This window comes from Lissotriton helveticus, chromosome 4_1 (genome assembly GCF_964261635.1).
Source record: "Lissotriton helveticus chromosome 4_1, aLisHel1.1, whole genome shotgun sequence".
In the NCBI taxonomy this organism is placed as follows: Eukaryota; Metazoa; Chordata; class Amphibia; order Caudata; family Salamandridae; genus Lissotriton; species Lissotriton helveticus.
Window position 1 is genome coordinate 1734063988 of NC_136063.1, and position 21436 is coordinate 1734085423.

The 21436-nt window shown below is 44.0% G+C and overlaps 1 protein-coding gene across 1 annotated transcript in view; it reads left to right on the plus strand.

Annotated features, from left to right (window-relative positions):
- Positions 1–220: 220 nt before the first annotated feature.
- BTK (Bruton tyrosine kinase) overlaps positions 221–21436 on the plus strand; it is a 531602-nt gene continuing 510386 nt past the window's right edge. The window contains exon 1 of the mRNA XM_078685905.1: positions 221–721. The gene's annotated coding sequence lies outside the window, so the exon portion shown is untranslated. The remainder of the gene's footprint in view (positions 722–21436) is intronic.

Consider the following 21436-nt stretch of genomic DNA (forward strand, 5'->3'; position numbering starts at 1 on the left):
CAACGTGACTCTTGATATAAAATGAGAAAAAGGTTCATTTTACATCAGCACTCCGACCCTTCCGTGGGGACCTCATTCCTCTGTCCAGCCACACCCATCTGTTGGCCTTTCCATGCACTGCTCCAGAGCAGGCTTTGAGGCTCCGACGCAGACAGTTCCACCAGTCATTAATGTGAATAACCCCACGACACTCGCCATGCAGAGCTCACAGATGGTGTCATTAATGTGGCTTTTTAACCAGAAAACGAACGGCTGGGAAAAAAAGATTACACTCCGGAAACGAGAAAGAGGAACTTAGAAAAAGCAAGCCTAGTTCCTTCTGAGAGGGCGGGGGTGTTATCTTCGGGCCCTTCCTTCTTGATATCAGCTTCTGGGGCTGAAATTCTGGCAGCCACAAAATAGCGTCTCCTTGTGATAGTAAATTTGGCGTCAAGTGTTGCGGTGTGGCTGATGCACCCAAGAGCGGCACGGACAGTGCATTGAAGCTTGAGGGACAGTGCATTGAAGGTTGAGGGTAAATGGTGAGGAGGTGTCTGTGCTCACCCTCTCGATCCTCTCTGGTGTGGAGAAGACATCTGTTGTGAGAGCCACTGCTGCAGAGCACCTGGACCTCCTGGTAGGAGATGGAGTGAAGACCCTGCCGGTTGGCAGTGCCAGACTCCGTCAGAGGAAGCGGCTTCTGCATCCTGCGTCTGGTGTATGGAGAAGTGAAAAGGCGCTGGTGAGTACACTCCTCTAAATCTACCTAGTGGCGCAATCACTTCTGAGACGAGACACAGGCAGGGCTAGCTCATAGGACCTAGAGTTAGACGTGGTCATACTCTTGCATGCCATGAAGTGGTAAGCGAGATGATGCATGCTAGTTGATGGGTTGCTTCATTTGGGTCTTATTAAACCAAGATGGCATATTCTGCGAAGGAAGTGACAGCATCATCTGGGGTCTGAAGTCAACAGTAAGACAGAAGTGATGTTACAGCTGGTAGTAAGAGCTCTGTGGGGGCCGCTGACCTGCCCAGGCATTGGCTCTTAAGTGGATGAGCAGGATCTTAGCAGAGACACACTTTGAGAAAGCTTCTTAATGGCTCATTTTGTCTGCAGGTCAATGAGTCATGGAACCTCCGTGAGATCAAAACAAAGAGCAGAGGGTCATTATGGGCAGGAAGCGGATCACTTTCTAGTCAGTGGTCGCTCTCCTGTCGAGATTCCATGATCTGTAGAATCGATAAACCATTTTGGCTAGTAGTTTCTCTGTTGTGTAACAGGAGACGAGGTACAGGCTTAGGTATTTTTTTTCATGATGTTTTCATCCGAATATAATTAATCTATCTTTATAGTGGTCCCATTAATATCTTTAATTATTTGAACACCTATAATTTTGGTTCATGTTCACTAGAAAGATTTCTGATGTTACGCATATTGCTCAAGAAAGTGTGCGGAGTTAATGTATCAGGGATGTTATTATGACTTTTGTGTTCTGGGGAGGCTAAAGTGGCATGTGTGGTGAAGTCAGCGTCAAAGAGCACCAACAAAAGCCCTCAGGCCTGACCCCGAATGTACTAAAGAAAACAAGGTGGCCCTTCTTAACCACCCTGCTGCAGTATTAGGTTCTACATGTTAAACTGTGTTAGCATTTAGCACTTTGCACGTTGTATACGAGTTACTCAGAGGAGGGATGGGTAGGGGCTTGCCTGGTTGCTATTGAAAAGAAATCCCTGCAAACATGTGACGTTGTTTTACTATGTTTCTGTCTGCTTGCTTTAAATGATTCTTCATTTCTGAGTCAGATGTAAAAGTTCTACAAATTAATATCAATATCCAGATGCACCATGTGGCATTGCCTTGACTCAATTCGCAGGCAGTAACACGAAGGTAACAGTGATAGGAAGAGGTGCTGAGTCAAACCAGCATAATTTAATTCTGCAAACTACTTGTTAGCTCAGATCTCTGCAGCAGCTGCTGTAACACCCTGAACTGATTTGCCAGTTCGGAGCATCTTGATGTGGACTGGATCCATTGGGGATTTAGAAATGAGGGGCACTTGGGAGTGTAAGCATCATTTGCAGTTCCTAATGTTGGGCAAGATATATCATTTGATAATTCGGAGTATTACATGGTATTATGGCTTGTAAACTGGGTCTACATGCCATAGCAGATCTCAGGTTAGATAGAGACCAGCCCAACTTCCACAGAGGTCTAGAAACTAACCACAGCCGCTGCATCTATGGCAAAGCCCTCTCCCGAACGCCCTTGAGCCACAACCTAACCATATCCAACTGGTCATTTTCCACTATGACTGCAGCTATTGGCAGACCACAGGTTTCAAAAGCTCCTCAGCAGGCCCACTACTCAAGCCTCAACCTCTTCTCAGCATTGGGTGGCCATTGTAATGATCATTGTCAAGCACACATCTGCTGCGACTTGAGATTTTTGTTCAGTCATAGTTTTTCAGCCACTTTTCTTTCCTCCCGTTAATGTTCTGAGGTGGGATGGCACCAGCTTTCTGTGCAGTACTAAAACCCTAAAATAAATTCCTCAGAAAATACCAAAAGGATGGCTTCTGATTGGCTGTCCAGCTGTCAAAGTCTGGCTGATAGTTGAATGGTGAGAGGGGAGCTTGTCAAACGTTTCGTAGATGATATTTTAGGGCTCGCCATCAAGCAGGTAAGTCTTCCGCTCACAGTGGGGATTCCTTTGTAGGAGCCTGAGGAGAAACATCTGCCTGACCCATGCAAAGTCTTTGCTGGTCTCCATTGCTAAGAGACGCTCCTCTGATTACAGTCGCCCAGTTTAAAATGACATATAGCAAAAGGAAATGTAGAGCCGGTGCACAGTCAGTGACGTGACAACCAACAGGCATACTATGTAGATGACGTGAATGGGAGGGGACATGGAGGGGTCCTGGAGCAAGAAGTGGGGATCACTATCAGCTCCACGGGTTGATGTGGGGCGCTTTCAGATAGTCATGGAATGGGGACAGAGTAGTATGTCCTCCTTATCCTTGGAACCCTCTGACCTCCTAGCCAGTCATTAAAGGTCTAGTAGAACATTCATGCCTCACTTATACAGCCTAGCATGACAATGTCAAACACTGTGTGGCATTGGGTGCTATAGTTTAGTCAGTGAGGAATGCTATATTTTGGTCTGTGGGGAATGCTATGGTTTAGTCAGTGAGGAATGTTGAGACTGTGGTAAAACAACACTGAGGTTATCCTATTGACTTGCAGCAATATCTGCTCCACAGTATTGACTACTTCTATGTTGTCAAGGTAAGTATATACTTACTATTCTTAGCTCCACATCTACGTACCATGACAATATATAAATTATCGTTAAGGTAAGCAGATGTGGAGTTAAGAAAAGTATATCTATAAATACTTATCTACTCATTTGATAAAAGTAGTCTATATGGTAGAGGCGATATTGATAAGTCAATATTTTCACTTACGTGCTCTGACACAGAACTGTAGCTCATTGCAAGAGGATATAAATTGTATCCCGCCATAATTGGTAGCATTTTTAATGGTGAGTGTGGTTTTGTTTTGCATGTTTACTCACATTGCCTCTTGCATCATTCTATGCCTTTGGATAGTTAGTATGAGTCACAATTGGGGGCGTTTTGGTTTTATAAAGGCATAGTATATGGCGCTTTGTATATGTGCTGTTTTATTAGTGTGCACAGGCCTTCCAGGGAGGTCGAAAAAACATAAATAAGAGAAACAGAACAAAAAATTATACCAATATACATTAAAAAGCCAATGACATTTTTTAAATATTAAAACAGTTGTAAAAATGTTTAAAGTACCTAAAACACGATAACATTAATAGATAAGTCAAGTCAAGTCAAGTCGATCTTTATTACGGCCAACATGGCCCAGTAAGTGCAAAAATAAATAACAGCAATGTTAAAATGACATGTTAAAATCCACAATGATAAAAGTAATGATGAAAATCCTGTACAATAGTTAAAAATTTCGTGTTAAGTAAATTCCATCATACATCGTCAATTAAATGCCATATTTTCCGAGATCACAAGCAATTTCATTCTCCCCATTATTCTTATCAGTAGTAAGCCATAGGATCTCATTAAGAAAGAATAAAGTGCATAATGCATTAACCAGCCTATCTTTAGACTCCTACAACAATCCTTTCTACTTTTCCTACCCATAATTGTGATGTACATGTTGGAGCAGCTTGGAATACGGTACATTATAACTTTTAAACACATGGGGGAATCTTATGTCACGTACATTTGTGTAAGTTAATGGCCAATTCTTATCTGTTGTTAACATGTAAGGGCCCTTCTTGTACACCACATTGAGAAAAGAAACCCTGCTACACAGTAAACAATTGGGGTCCTGGAATCAGTTTTCAAGATCCTGAAAGTTTCTACACATCTTCTACTTCCTAGATTCCTGCAAATCTGGACAAGCCATCTCTTTCTTGCTTTGTTGTTGTAGCCCGGGCACTCAAAGAAGACATGAAGTTCAGTTTCATCAGAATGGTTGCAGACAGGGCACCTGACCTCATTCTGCGCTTTCCATTTAGCAGTCACGCAGCGTAAGGGCAGGACTTCAAATCTGAATTGTAGAAACAACTTCCTGGCTGCCGGGGGCTTAATAAGATCGATGGCCCTTTCAAAGACTGGAGTGGTCTTAATTTCCAGGAAGGTTTGACAAGATTTGCACAGATTAGGATTAGAGTGGAGCAAGGACATTCTATAATCCATGTAAATGGTCTTTAGGTAATTTTTTGTAACGCGGGGGCATGATGCCTCCGGGTCAGACCAACAGTCCCCCATCCTCATACTAGTTAGCAGGTGCTTAATATGAGCAAACCAAGGGAGCTTTACTGCACCACTAATAGCTAGAACTTCCGACAGTTCCTCTCTATATATTAGAAGCTCTGGGGTCGACCATAAGCGTCGCCAATATAAAAGTGGTCTGAGGCATAAAACCGCCTCCATCTCCATCAACCCCAGGTCTAAACGGAGGGGAACTAAGGGAGTACTGCGCGGCATCCTGAAAAGATTCCTAATGAAGCCATTCTCAGACTGGATTAGGATTTTAGGCCTGCAGTGGCCCCAGAGTTCTGCTCCATAAAGGGCACCCCCACATGCCTGAACTTTATAAATTTCTAATTCCGGGCTAACTGCACTCCTACTTGTGTTGTTAAATACCTTCATTATTCCCCCGGTTGATTGGGCTAGCTTTAGTGATGCTTTCCCTATATGAGCCCCCCAGTCCATGGTGTCTGCAATTGTGATTCCTAGATACACAAAATATGTTACTCTTTCTAGGGATTCCTTTTTTAGAATAGGGGTTGGACGTGTACCCTTTGGTTTATTAAAAACCATAAATTTCGTTTTTTGGAGGTTGATCTCAAGCCCTCTCTCCTCACAGAACAACTGGAATCTGTCCAACACCCTTTGGATCCCCATGGGAGATTTCGATACCAAAAGCGTATCGTCAGCAAACATCATTGCTGAAATTCTTCTCCCTGCTAGTTTGGGGGCATCTAGGTCTTTCTCTTTTAACAGGGCATTTATCAAGTCATTTATGTAAAGGCTAAACAAAGTTGGGGCGAGTATACAACCCTGGCACACACCTCGTTTAATTGGAATAGGGGCAGAGAGTCCTCCGTCTTTACCAAATCGTATTTGTGCAAAGTTGTTTTCATGCAATCGCTGGATGAGGTGAATAAGATACGCGGGGGCCCCTAGGTCGAGTAGAACGGACCATAGTTTAGCCCTTGGGACCAGGTCAAAGGCTGACCTGAGATCAACAAATATCAGGTACAAACTGCCCATCTCGAGACGAACCGTCTTCCAGTGGAGCAGTTGCAGTCTTAGAACCTGGTCCAGAGTTGATAGTTTCTCCCTAAACCCAGCCTGAAACGGGGAGAGAATACTTTCGTTGTCCATCCAAGCTTGGAGTCTTAATAATAGGATTCGCGCAAAGATTTTTTGTGAGATGTCAATCAAACTAATGGGTCTATAATTACCCGGCAATAAGGGAGAACTCTTTTTAAAAATGGGGATTATTTCTGCCCCTGTCCAACTTGTGGGGATCTTCATCCCTGCCATGATTGCATAGAAAGCAACCCAGAGATACGGGGCCCAAACACTTGGTTCGCTCCTATAGAAGTCCCCCGGGATTTTATCTAGACCGGGTGCTTTGCCGGGGGCTACTCTCTCTATTGCAGCTTTTACTTCCTGCAAATGATGGACAGGTAAAAAAAGCTTGTTGCTCTCTGGGTCCTTGTACAGTGATTCAAAATGGTCCCGCCAGATCTCTTCTCCCAAAGTGGGTTCTAATGCTTTCCTTGGAGCTGTAGTCCCCGAATTAACAATACCCCAAAAGGATCGCATGTCCCTCTGCCCAAGATATGTTTTTAGCGATTCCCATTTTTCCAGCTCCCATCTTTGTTTAGCTGTATGAACTGTCTCTTTATATACCCTTCTTTGCACTATGATATCGGGGCGATTATTTGATTTGATTGCTGCCAACAGTAAACGTTTGGCCTTACGGCAGGTAGAGTTAAACCATGGATGGGGTATAGGTCCAGATTTTTTACTAGGTTTACTAGGGAAAAGGAATTCTGTTACTATTTTCTTTAATTTTTCAAGGTTTGACCCAATCGCCTCTTTGTCCATACAATCCTCATTTAGGTTGTATAAATTGGATGCTTCCAAGAACACAGGTAAGAGAGCATCATATAGGGAGCCCAGATTTTCCTGCTTAGTAGCAAAGTTAGCCCACCGGACACGCCTCCGACAGTTGATTAATGTTAATTCTCGAGCACTTTGGCCAACAGCACCCTGCTCGGTTTTAGGGGTGAATGGGTGAATCTCAATTGTTAAAGCATCGTGATCACTATCAATGCGAGGAGTAATTTTAAAGTCAACCATCCTGTCCCAGTAATTTGAGTTTAGTAAAATATAATTAGGGCTCCCGGTTTTATGGTATTTATTTTTTTAGCATTTCCGTCTGTATTTATCCATATTTATTTTTTTGTCATTTTATCTGTATATATCTGTATTTATTTTTGTCGCAAGCAAAAATAGGCGTTTCAGCTAGTATTTTTCCACATTTATTTAAATAGACTGCACACGGTTGTTATAGGTGTAGCTAAATGTATATAGGTGCCAAATTAAGTAAACACAATACATTCAGCTGAAAACTTTGCCACAGAAATTACTTGCAGAATTAGTGAGCTGCTGCTGTATTACAATATTGAAAACACTGTCATTAGCCATGATTATTAAATGTAAGTACATTTGAAATTTAGACAAGTGCACCTGTGCACTTTAAGTGACCTGAAATTAGCCCCCGCCCCCTGAAATCTGGCTCTAGTTGCGCCTCTGCCAACTACGGTGGCCTGCAGAGGACATGACATGACTGCAGTTTCGCCTCTGAATTTCTTTGCTACTTGCACACAAGCGTAGAAAGCACCTGCCCTCTGGGGCACGGAGCACTCACACAACACGTGTTCCCATTTTGGCCCGGATTAGATGTCCTGAAAGGCGCTTTCAATTCATCGCCTTCACATTTGACACCGTTGGTTGTCTGCATTCAGAAAACAAAGGCTGAATATTCACAAAGCGAGGGCGCTGTCACTAGTTCAAGGGCCCCTTGAGCCAAGCAGAGGGGGCCCCTAATATCAGCAGCTACGACCTCTGCACCCATGAACCCAAGAGGGCACATTTAGGTAACTTTAATGGCATTTAAACTGTGAATTAGGAGAGAACACGTAATTGTGTGCACCATTGCTCACTACAGGCATAAGTGAAAGTGTGCAATGCTGGGAGCAAACACGCGTGCCTGTCAGCACTGCACCTCCAGAGCAATGCTGCTGTAAGGCACTACGAGGCAGCTGCCCGAGGAGTTACTAGCTGGGTAGCAGCAGATTGACCTGGAGCCACCAGCCACGATCGTAGGGCGCACAGGCTTTGCCTTCAGGTGTGCAAATGAATGCCCTGGTGAAATAGGCGTTCCTCTTCAAGGCTGCTGGGCACAGACCTGGGCACCTCATTTTTGGGTGAGTGGCTGCAAAAGGTGCACCTGTCCGTGGGGGGGCATATTTGAGAACTCTCAATAAAATACACGGCAGCAACGCTGTGTGTGCAAGATCAGGTGTGAATCACTCGTTCTTGCAGTGCGCACACACCTGACTGCCTCTCTTTTGGGTGAAGTGCTAGAGACTGTCGCGCAATGCCCATTGTGCTCAAAGGGCTTCAGCCCCCCCACACCCTCCCAGCGCCCTTTGTGTGTCAGCCCGGGCTGAGACAGCTTCCAGGAACACTCAAACATGAGCTTATCTCAGCCGCACCGAGTACTTCGAAGGTCTTTAAAAGACCATTCAAGTGTTAACTAGGCCCCTGCCAGAGATTAATGGCCCAGCAGGTGTTAATGTGGGCAGGCATACCCCGCAGTCAGGAAGAGGGGCATGTCAGCTAACCCTGGGCTCAGGGCTGGAGCACGGATTGCTGAACAATTCTCGGAATCTGATTTGGTCGTATTTTTCCGCTTTAATTTTATAAATACAGACGGAAGGAAAATATTTTTTTGTCTGTATTTATATGTAAAAATCTGTTTAAACGGAAAACCGGGAGCCTTAAATATAATCCAATATGGACCCTCTATCTTTACCGTGAAACGTAGGGGCAGATGATGTTACAGAGGAGGATCTCCCGTTACATGCTCTCATTGAGAAATTAAGATGAGACGGTTCATCTGGATTACCAGAGGTGTCCATTTGGTTACAGACGGGCAGCCAGACTCGGGGATTCCAAGGATGGTGTCTTCCTCACAGGTAGCCCACAGATGGACATCGTTCCCTCAGCTCCCGTAACGCAGATTGATGTACCGTGAGGCCACCCCGCCCAAAGTGAAGACTATCCGGTATCCCAAGCGGTCCCCCGATATCCATTGTTATGTGAGGACCGTATCATTATTCAAAAGAAGTCTTCACAGGCGGGCGCCTAACACTCGACCACCCTCACCTTTAAGGGCCCTTGAATCGTAAATCAGGGCGGTTGTTCAATTGTAATAACTTAATCTGGCAGGCAAATGCTGTAAATATGTCAGTCCTGATGATGGTCCCGTATAATTGAGCATAAGGGATCGAAACGTCGACTATGTATAGTGCTTTCACAACCTAACTATCACGTTGAATCCTGTTGTGTCTGGCACTTATTTGGCATAACTTTAATGTGACACTGATTGAAAAGTGGCCAATATATGCTCATTTTTTTGCCTGTTTAACTCCTCTGAATTTCCGTTTGAACCTTTGTTTGTTCTTTTCAATTTTGGTACAGGACTGTGCCTTGTTATTATTTTGGAACTACATTTCTTACATTGTTGAAAATAAATATCCTGTCCGGCTGGGCAGTGATTGAATATAGTCTCCTATTATGGCCTATATTTTATTCTTTTGTTTGTTTCTGGAAAGCTAAGGACCTTTGTCTTCAATAGCATTCCTCACAGATCGCATCACAATCCAGCCCTTCTAAGGGCTCATATTGGCAATTGAAATCCCCACCCAATATAACCATATTTTTGGGGGGAATGGAGGACAATACAGAGCCAAGCTCCTCAAGGGTGACCGACTGATTGCCCTTAGGAGTGGGTCTTGACTAGATGTTAATTAACGTGATGGGACAGTGTTGTGGGAACTCCAACTGTACACATAGAATGTCCCTAGATAGGGTTTCTATTTGCGTTACTTTACATCCAAGGTGTACACCCATCCAAATGATCAGTCCCCCTGAGGGTCTTCCAACACCCGCATGAGTGGCCAGTATGTGGTATTAGGCGAATCCTTTCACACTGACTTCCCTCCTGGCCCAGGTCTCCTGAAATATACAGATGTCGTGTTCTGCTATAAATGCTCTCCAATCGGGGTCGTCTAATTTGCTATTTATCCCTGCTACTTTCCAGGATAGTATTTTAGTAACTTCTGTACTTGCGATGGTTACCTTAGGTTCCTCTATAGTCTGTGGGTACTGATTCCCTGGGTCAGCACTTATGTTGAACTGAGCCGGCTCAGCGTTCCTCATGCCTTGGGGGCTAGTTGAGTCCACTGACAAAGTCAGCTCATCTCCTACCGGGTTGCTGGAGCGGGAGCCGCACAAGTGCTCTCCGCCCAGAATTTCCTGTCTGAGGAGATGAAGCTCAGTGGAACACACCCTAGCTTCAGAGTCACATAAGTTTGCCCTTGTCGCCTCCTGTATTACTTCTGGAGATACTAGCTGTCAATCTACCCATTCTAGGGGGCTGAACCTATTACCTGTTGGTATGTTAAAATGCTTATTTCTCCAGCCTTGGCCGTTAAATGGCATATGGCGATTTTGCTCGTCAAATTTCCACCCAAAATCATTACCCTGCTGGTGTCCCTGCTGGGCTCTTGGGGGGTAAAAAAAACTTAAGGGCATTAAATGAATTCCACCCGGGTGCATACCTCTCACAGATCCTAGAGTTCTTTCAGCTACATCTGGGTTTCTAAAATTAATAACAATACAGTCACTTTTAGTGCATTTTCTGGTCCTGCCGATCCAGCCCACCCTTCTAGTGGTTAATACTTCATCTGGACTTTCATAACAGAAGTCGGTGTGGTTAGCTAACCAGAATAAGCTTTTGTTTTTTAGATCTTCGTGGTGCTCAGTTTGACCCCTTCTTAGTTCAGGTACCCCTGCCAAGATCAGCAGGTATGGAGCTGCTGCTGGTGGCAGATTTATATTTGGGGGTTTACAAGCTAGATCGATTTGATCATGCGGCGATCGTATGCCTGTTTCATAGCTCCCTATCAGCTTGTTAGTTTCTGCATTAGTGCCTGTTGGAGTTGATTGTACCCTTTTTCCCTGCATTAAATCTGGATTAGAATTAATTTGGGCCTTTTCCTTAGTAGCCTTTGCCTGTAGTTGTGCACCCGCAACTCTGTTAATAACTGGTGATAACACTCTTCTATTTTCGCTAATTTGGGGTTTACCTGTCGCTGGTTTACTTGCAGGGTGTGGTGTTTGGAGTTGACTAGTGCCTTGGGATGAATGTTTGGAAGTGTCCACAGCCAATACTGCAGCAGTGCTAGGCTTCAGCAGAGGTGGTTGCGGACCAACTTTACTCAGGTTGTTAAGCATGGATACAACTTTATCAACTCAGCTCATAAGATTTTTAAACTGTGAGCTGATAAGTTGTTCCATGTGGGTTTGCAAATCGATCAGTAAGTGGGAAACCCAGGGCCGTGGTGATAGTGTAGAGGAAGTGGGCCCCTCAGCCATCCTGGGAATATCTGTAGTAGGTCTATTTTGCCCAACATCTTTTTTACTTTTGGGAATGGGCTTCCTTTTTTTGGGGCGGTACTTGGGTGCCATAGAGACCCCCGACGCCCCATGGGAGACGGGGGATGAACTGTAGGGTCAACATCCATCCCCATTGGTGCGCTGGGTGGCTCCACAGTGGGGGGAAAGAGTAACGGATCAAGAGTTGGTACGCAGGGGAGATCTGCAAAGGAAGACACTAACAGCGAGTCCCTGGATTTCTCTACTACCAGGGAATCGTTCACAGATATCGAGGGATCAAACACAGTAGCCACTGGGGAAAAGTGCAAAGTTGGAGTCAGGGATAGGCGTCTCTCCGTATTCTCGATAGCATTAGCTACAACCCCAATAGTCTTTTGTAGCATTTTGTCTATGGCAGTGAGGGTCAGGATTTTGGCAGTTGTTGCTGCCGTTAGACGGGTATTAGGGCGGGTTGTGGGGAGATTGCCCTTGCCCATAGTTCTCGTCCAAGTAATACCACTAAAAAGTAATTGAATAGTATTATCCTATGTGGGGAAAAAGGTAGAAGTCAAGTGTAAATTAAAAGCACTTACCCTAAAAAAGAACAAAAAAAAAATAATCTAGAATGCAGTGGATTTAAAATCTAGCGAATCAACTATACAGACTGACTTGTTTACAGGTAAAATTAATATGAGGGTAAGGGGTATTAAAGAGGGAGTCCCGCTGTCCTTTTCAGACACCAAGAGATGTGGCCCAGCCCGGCCTCCTTCGGCCCCGGATGGCCACAGATGGTCCCGCCCTTGTCCCGGGCTTCTCCCGGGACACTCCTGCGCGCTCCCGCGACGCGGGGGAAGAGGCAGTCTTTAAAGTGCCTCCTGGCGCGTTTCAGGCGGTGGCGGCTTCCGGCCGCGTTGCAGGCTGGTGCCTGTAGTCCTTAGCACAAGGGCCCTCCCCCACACAGCGACCTCGGAATGGTGGCAGTAATTTGCGGCGGGGGGAGGAGAGCAGGAGAGCAGGGAGGCGCAGCCCAGGTGAGCCCAAAGTGGAGAGAGTGCACGAGCTCCAAGCAAGAAGCCCCTCGGCAGGCAGATAGGAGTCAGCAAGGTCTGCCAATAATGCCAACACGATAAGGGTTCTTACACAAAATTCAAAGCTTGTTTAACAGCTGTTCTCAATGAAAACATGCGCTCTGGCATCAGAGCTCGGCTGCACTCCCCTTCTGTTCCATGCGTCCAAAGTCAGTCAACCAAGAGGGACAGCAACCAGCAGTGTGGGATCTGACCTCTTGTGGATACTCCTGGAGCAAAGGCATCATTTTCAAGTTTCTCAGGTTATATAACAAAATGGCCACTGATTAATCTTGCTGATTAAGAGTGAAAAACGAGGCAGAGATGCTGTGGAAAAATCCAGCAGTAACCAGTTTCATAATATGCTTCCCCTCTGTGCACATACCATCTCCATATCTTTGTGTCTGAACCTGGCAACCCTAAGAAGTAGATATTCAGGGCATCTTGGCCAGACTCATGCCTCCAGTCTGCTGTTAACCAAATGAAAAGATGTGGTTGTGCAAACTGAATGTGCCTGTGTGTGTCATGTGAAATGTGCAGGCAGCTAGTTTGAGGCTGACAATGGAAAATAACTCAGTCAGGCTAACACTAAATCATTTAAAGATGGAATCAGTCTCAGGAATCTATATCACACAATTGCACCCGTGATCATAGGGTGCATCAGGAACTGCCCGGGTGGAAGTACATACACCTCACAAAGCTCCATGAACACAAGAGCCATCCTGGACTCGAATAGCTGCTCTAGGGTATCAATTGCTGCTTTATGCCACTGTGCCGGGTAGCCAGTGCCCCAATCCTGGTTAAAATGGGGAGGCACCAGAGAGAAAAGTCTGGCAAATATGCAATTTACTATGCCTGCGACTAAGGTGCAGCATTCGGCAGTGCTGTATCACACGAAGCAAAGCGGAGACTGGGTGTTTTGTGGAGAAGTCCCCAGAGCATCTCTTAAAATCACTGTTCGATACACACAGGGCCAGAGATATTGTGCTTTAAACAGCTGTCCGAAGCCATCCAGGTCATGTGCCACTAGTTGTGCTACTAAATAATATCTTCGTAATCCGGCTCCCCCAGTCTGCCAGCATCTAAGGAAACAAACAACTCATCCAGGGCCATCTGATATTTGCTCTCTGCCCAGATCAAGCCGACTAGTCCGGTATTGAGTTCACGCAATGTTGAGCTGTGTATTAGCAAGTGGACATTAGCGAAAAGGTGCAGCAGATGCGGCAGAACCACTGTTATAGACAAGGCTATGCTGCCCACTGGAGAGAGTGGAAGTTGCTGCCAAAAGGCAGAAGAGAGGCGCAGAGCCGCCACCAACCTGCCGAGGTTACCCGGGTGGAGGCCGTAGACGTGAACTCCCAAGTACTTAAACGTCTGTGGGGCAATCAGAATCGCAAATGGCCCAGCCCCCATCATGAACAGCGCACAAGAATCCAATATTTAGGTACTGTTCCAGTTGTACTCGCCCACCACCCATGCACATACAAGTTTATGGCATATTTCGAATGCCACATTCATTGCAAATTGTATGATGAATCTTATCTTTATTCTTTTTAACTGGTATAGATGCAAATAGGAGGAAAATAATTATTTTAATAGAATTATCCACTTTACTTACAAGTGTTACAATTAGGTTGAGAAAAATGCTCCTGAAAAACACCAAGAGACCCAGCCTCAAAAATGGTCCAACGTGACATCTTTCCCTTTGTGAGTATGTTGGACAATATATTTTTTAAGAGCAGGCAGTTGTCCCAGAGACCACTGCCTGCCCTTAAAAAAATGAAACTTAAAAGTTGAATTTTTCTTTTTTAAATGCATCCCGTTTTCCGTTAAAAAAAAACGGGCTGCATTAAAAAAAAAAAAAAAGCTGCTTTATTAAAAAACAGTCCCAGAAATGGTGGTCTGCTGTGGCCAGCAGGCCACCATCCCTGGGAGGGCTGGCAATCACAATGGGCTCGCAAATTGCAAGAGGCTCATTAATATTAATGAGCCTTGCAATTTACGTCCCCATTGGGAATCGCAAAACATGTAAACACACTGTTGTACATTTAATTAGCGCCTCGCAATGTGTCGCAAATTGAGAGGCACTAAATGAAAGGATTGTACATTTGGCCCCAGGTGCTGTGTTGAAGGTGATTGGAGCCTTTTCTGTCCCAAGGCTCTAATTAGGAGGGCAGACAACTTGCCTTGTAGTCATTTGGTGGTCCTGGAATCAACGTGAAGGTGCAGTTCTTTACTCAGGCAGCAGGGCAGGAGGGAAACAGAGTAGCAGTCCTTCTTGCAGAGCAGCACAGCAGTCCTCCTGGGTCTTCCAGAGGTCCAGGTTGTACTGAAGAGTTGGGTCTAAGGGTCCAATAGTTACACCTGGTGCCCTTTTTGAAGTAGGAAAAGTTCTGAAGGCTCCCCCTCCCCTCCCAGAGGTGCTTGGAATTTCCTGCCTCCTTGCCCTAGCTCCACTTTCCATGGTCATAAAAGGCTAGTGCCAAGCCCTGTGTGAGTGTGCTCAGGTAGAGGCTTTGTGATGTGCAAGGGTAGTAGGTGACATCTTCTCCTCTTTGAGTCATAGATGGCCCTTCCTGCCAACAGCTATGCTCCATCGTCTCACTGTTTGGGAGCAATAGACAAAGACCAACTGATAGCTACACCTAGTCATGTCATCCAAGATACAAGCTCCAAGCACCAAATTATTAGGTCAAGAAAATACAAAATTTTTGAAGGGGCCATTTTCCGAATTGTTACTTAAAATCAGACTTTACCATTAAGAGGGTTGAAAATTACAAACCTTTGAACAACATACTCAGCATTCCTACTTGCTCTCAATTGAAAGTTAGCGGTCATTAAACATAGTAAGGCAACCCAGTCTTATCATGTGGGAGAGGTAGGCCTTGCAGTAGTTAAAAACAAATGTTCGAGGTTTCACTGTCAGGACATGTAAAAGTACTTGTCCAACTTATTAAATATACTGTGCCCTGCCCTCTGAACTGTTTAGGCCTACTTGCTGTATTATATTATATGATTAGTATTATTGTCAATACATTAAAAAGGACGGTGTAGGCCTGGCAAAATATTTATGTTGTCAGTTTGAAATGGCAGTTTAAAACTGCACACACAGGCTGCAATGGTAGCCCTGAGATGTTTAAGAGGCCTACTTAAGTGGGTGGCACAATCAGTGCTGCAGTTGCACTAGTAGCATTTAGTTTACAGGCCATGGGTATATGTAATAGCACTTTACTAGGGACTTACAAGTAAATTATATGTGCTAAATGAGTGTAAGCCAGTTTTACCATATTTAAAGGAGAGAACACAAGCACTTTAGCACTGGTTAGAAGTGCTAAAGCGCGCAGAGTCCTAAAAGCCTTTAAAACGGGCTTAGAGAACAAGAGGATTAAAGCTAAAAGCTTCGGGATGACACTGCAAAAAGGGCCAAGTCCAACAGGAAGTAAGACAGAAATCATAGCAACATTGTCATATGTCCAGAAATAAGAAATCAGACATTGGAAAAATCACGTTAAAAAGTGAGGAAGCTAAAGAGTAATGGAAACTCCATGTACTGAGAATAATTCTACCTTGAGTTCAGCAGCCAATGAACAAATATGAAAAATAGCTTTGAGCTTTAAAGCATATACTTCGGCAGCAAAACAGGCTACTCTGTGGGACATATTCCATGCAACTAAATCATTCCCATTTGAAAGTCGTTCAAATGAAAAACAAGCATTTGCAATGCAATAGGTTTCGCATTAGGAAAGTTTGAGCTATTGGTCTTGTAAATGACACATTTTATATTTATGTGTTGGTTTTGAAAATAGCGAAATTAATAGCTTTGTCATTTACAATGCCAATACTTTTAGCTTTTGCAAATGTGACACTTATAGCATTTGTAATGCAACATGTTTTGTATTTACGTGACTTAGATGTATTGATATTACAAATAACAATGTCTTTTAATTTTTTTAAATAATTAATACTTAAATAAAATGTATTGTAATTTATAATGGCAATAGCTTAAACTTTTGTAAATACCTTTTGTGAAGCTAATGTTCAGTGTATTTTATTGTGACGAAAATCCAAGCACAGAAGTGAAATATTAACGTCTTTTTGTGACATTTGTAATAAAGCTTGAAACATTGAGAGAACATATTTGAACCGGTTGTTTTTGAATGGTTGCACTGATTGATGCTGTGGTAGCGCGGAGAGATGTGGTGGCGACGAATGATGCAGTGGCGTTCAGTGATGCTGTGGTAGCGCATAGTGATTTTGTGGTGCCCCTGAGTGATGCTGTGGTGCCCCTGGCATTGCGCGGAGGGGGGCGGGGGCACCATTTAATTAAATACTTATTGGGAAGGCAGTAGGCGCAAAGACAGGAGAAGTACACTAGGGACAAATTAGTGGAAGGAAGAACGAAAACATTACATTTCTATTTAGTAACAACATATGAGTCCGTGGTGGAAAAGAGAGAGTCTGTTTGTGAAATCCCTCGCAAGCCCAAACACACGAGCACTATCTGTAGGTCTTTTATTGCTGTCTGTCTTCTGAGGGCGGGGGGGGACAATGCGGGCAAGCTTAGTGTGATGTTTTGGAGTGAAAAGCTCTGGCATTGCGCGGAGGCACCATTTATTTAAATACTCATAGGGAAGGTAGTAGGCGCAAAGACAGGAGAAGTACACTAGGGACAAAGGAGTGGAAGGAAGAACGAAACCATTACATTTCTATTTAGTAACAGCATATGAGTCCGTGGTGGAAAAGAGAGAGTCTGTTTGTGAAATCCCTCGCCAGCCCAAACACACGAGCACTATCTGTAGGTCTTTTATTGCTGTCTGTAGGTCTTTTATTGCTGTCTGTCTGCTGAGGGCAGAGGGGCCAATGCGGGCAAGCTTAGTGTGATGTTTTGGAGTGAAAAGCTCTGGCATTTTGCGGAGGGGGGCGGGGGAAGCTCTGGCATTGTGGAGAAAAGCTGTAGTGAAAATACAATGAAAAATACGTGACAATCAAAGCAGTTGTTATTGCGTTGGTGGACATCGAGCGGAAGTTGGAGAACCGCAGCCTTAAGGCCCGGTGGCGCAGGGTATGCCTGAAATCCCAGGGATTCACCTGCCTTGTTAAAACAGAGACACGGACCCTTCGTCTGGCGTAGAAGATAGGATTTATTAGCTGCAGCTAGTACAGTGGTCTTAGAAGTTGTCAGTGCAACGAGGTTCAAAAGAGACTGCCCCTTAACTCCGTGGCACACAGGTTTATATACGGTACAATACAATGCAATAAAGCAATCTTACAAAAGCACGAGACATATACAAATGTTACAGACAATGCTTTAAGTCTTAAGCAACTCAAGTTCCCGGGTTTGTTTATCACTCGACCCCTTTAGCAAATTGGAAACGAATCTTCACCATCCAATTTACAAGCAGAGAAAACACAGCTGTGTGTAGTGGAAGGACAATCGAGTAAGAGGAGAATGCACGAAACGTGTAGCGAAGGACAGCAGATAAGATAGCTAAAGGGAATGAATGGTATGAACTAACAAACAGGCCGGACGAGGATTAATTAGCTCAGACAGGAATTAGTGTACTCGGCCAGTCCCTGACCCTTGTTCGTAAACACGAGCAGGGAAGTTAACTGTTACGTGAAGGCAGAAACGACAGAAACATTGCGTTCGCCGTGCAGCCTGAGTGGGGCAACACAAAATGGCGGCGATCACAAAATGGAGGCTGAGTACGAACGAATTCGTGATTTTTCAGAACCTCAAAGCCACGGTGGGGAGGCAGTAGTGTTGTTAAAAAGAAAGAACACGTTATGTGCCATGAAATCTGTAGTGTAGGAGTAGTATTTATTTTTCTGGTAATATTTTAATATAAGAATGGTACAGTGAAGTAATACGCAAGCATCTTGTTGTTATACTAAAAGCCAATGCGTGCACCATGAAGTCTGTAGTATGGGGGCTGTTTTGATTTTTTCCTATAATGTTTTTAAAGGTGTGAATGGTGGTGTGAAGGAATACGCATGCACCTTGTTGTAAAACTAAAGTCGAGGGCGTGCGCCATGAAGTCTGTAGTATGGGAGCTGTTTTGATTGTTTCCTGTAATGTTTTTAAAGGTGTGACTGTTGGTGTGAACAAATGCGCACACATTTTGCTGTTAAACGAAAGACTATGGTGTGTGCCATGAAGTCTGGACTGTGTGAGCAGTTTCTATTGTTGCTTGTAATGTTTGTAAATTTGTGTATGGTGGTGTGAACAAATGCGCACGCACCTAAAGTTGTGCTGCGTGGTAACTTCACCTTTTTTTGTAGGAATATGCATGCACCTTGTTGTAAAACTAAAGTCGAGGGCGTGCGCCATGAAGTCTGTAGTATGGGAGCTGTTTTGATTGTTTCCTGTAATGTTTTTAAAGGTGTGAATGTTGGTGTGAACGAATGCACACACATTTTGCTGTTAAAGAAAGACTATGGCGTGTGCCATGAAGTCTGGACTGTGTGAGCAGTTTCTATTGTTGCTTGTAATGTTTGTAAATTTGTGTATGGTGGTGTGAACAAATGCGCACGCACCTAAAGGTGTGCTGGGTGGTAACTTCACCTTTTTGTGTAGTAAAGGCTTTTTTAAGTAGAAATAAATGGAATCATTGATACCAAATACACGTCCCTCTTGTGAGAAAAGGAAAACAAAGCCCAACATAAATTTTAAAAAAAACAGTATAAGCCATGCCAGTTGCACTCGGGATAATTTCTACCATATAAAATTGCAAGTCCCTATCATGGGAAAATAAAAAGAAAGCTCAACATAAAAGGGGGGGGGAAAGTAAAAATCGCACAAGTTGGACTCGGGAAACATGAAGCACAAGTTCAACTCGGGGAAAGTGGTACTCGGGATAATTATTACAAGATGCTAATACACGTCCCTATCATGGGGACATGAAAACAAAGCACAAGCTAAAAGTGGGTGGGAAAAAAACGGCAAGTTAAACAGAGATAATTGTTTCCGGAACCACAGAGCACAAGTTGAACTCGGGAGAGTGGCACTCTGGATATGAAGCACCTCCCTATCATGGGGAAATAAAAAGTAAGCGAAAGCTAAAAGTGGGTTAAATAAAAGTAAATATGGCAAGTTAAACCAAGATAATTGTTTATGGAAACACGAAGCACAAGTTGAACTCGTGAAAGTGGCACTCAAGATATGCACGTCCCTATCATGGGGAAATGAAAACAAAGCACAAGCTAAAAGTGGGTTAAATAAAAGTAAATATGGCAAGTTAAACCAAGATAATTGTTTATGGAAACACGAAGCACAAGTTGAACTCGTGAAAGTGGCACTCAAGATATGCACGTCCCTATCATGGGGAAATGAAAACAAAGCGCAAGCTAAAAGTGGGTGAAAACAAAATGGCAAGTTGAACGGAGATAATTGTTTCCGGAAACACAGATCACAAGTTGAACTCGGGAAAGTGGCACTCAGGATATATGGAATGCCTTTAGGAGACAAATGTTGGTGTGCAAGGCTTCCTTTCAAGTCGGGTGGGGGAGCAGGGAAGCCAGCAAGTGGGAGGGAATAGCTCTCGGCATTGCTGGGTGGGCGGGAGAGCACAAGTTCAACTCGGGGAAAGTGGTACTCGGGATAATTATTACAAGATGCTAATACACGTCCCTATCATGGGGACATGAAAACAAAGCACAAGCTAAAAGTGGGTGGGAAAAAAACGGCAAGTTAAACAGAGATAATTGTTTCCGGAACCACAGAGCACAAGTTGAACTCGGGAGAGTGGCACTCTGGATATGAAGCACCTCCCTATCATGGGGAAATAAAAAGTAAGCGAAAGCTAAAAGTGGGTTAAATAAAAGTAAATATGGCAAGTTAAACCAAGATAATTGTTTATGGAAACACGAAGCACAAGTTGAACTCGTGAAAGTGGCACTCAAGATATGCACGTCCCTATCATGGGGAAATGAAAACAAAGCACAAGCTAAAAGTGGGTTAAATAAAAGTAAATATGGCAAGTTAAACCAAGATAATTGTTTATGGAAACACGAAGCACAAGTTGAACTCGTGAAAGTGGCACTCAAGATATGCACGTCCCTATCATGGGGAAATGAAAACAAAGCGCAAGCTAAAAGTGGGTGAAAACAAAATGGCAAGTTGAACGGAGATAATTGTTTCCGGAAACACAGATCACAAGTTGAACTCGGGAAAGTGGCACTCAGGATATATGGAATGCCTTTAGGAGACAAATGTTGGTGTGCAAGGCTTCCTTTCAAGTCGGGTGGGGGAGCAGGGAAGCCAGCAAGTGGGAGGGAATAGCTCTCGGCATTGCTGGGTGGGCGGGAGAGCAGCTGCCTGTGGCGTGAGAGACAAATGTTGGTGTGCGAGACTTCCTTTCAAGTCGGGTGGGGGAGCAGGGGAGCCAGCAAGTGGGAGGGAATGACTGAGGCCAAGCGCACGCTGGTGAAGCGTCACGCTTCAATACTTAACATGCATTGTGAGAAATCCACTTGGTCAAGAGAGTTGTTCTAACACAATAGTTTCGAGTAATAAATTACTCGACCTGCAAAACAAAAACAAGCAGCATGCCATGCCACATGTAATTTAAACAAATCTTAAATAGATAACATTAGTTTATAAAGCGCACATTCACCGCTTGGAACTGAATAACAGTTGTGTATCATTTTCCAATTTAATGATATTCATTGAATAGGCCTCAGAAGGATGAAAGGCCGATCGACCCTGCCACCATGAGTTCAAGCACAGTGGTGGATGCATTAGTCCTCTTAGCCACCAACCCTGCATTGAATAAAAGTCATATAAAACAACACCATGTAAAACTGTGTTGCCCTTGAATATAAGCAGGCCATTTCAAGTATTTGCTGCTTATCTACTAATTATAAATATTTGGACTAAAAACAAAACACTGTTTGTGATATGCCTTAGTTTTCGTCCCACCTATTTCAAAGTGCTTTGTTCTTCGGAGAAGAACAATAAAGAAAGTGCAGCCTTGCATTTAACCACCACTTCATGTGAATACTTTATGTGTCAGGAATGAATGTTTATGAATATTACTGGTCACGATAATTCTAATTAAGGAAATGACTCAATTCATGAGTCTGCAGTTTCACC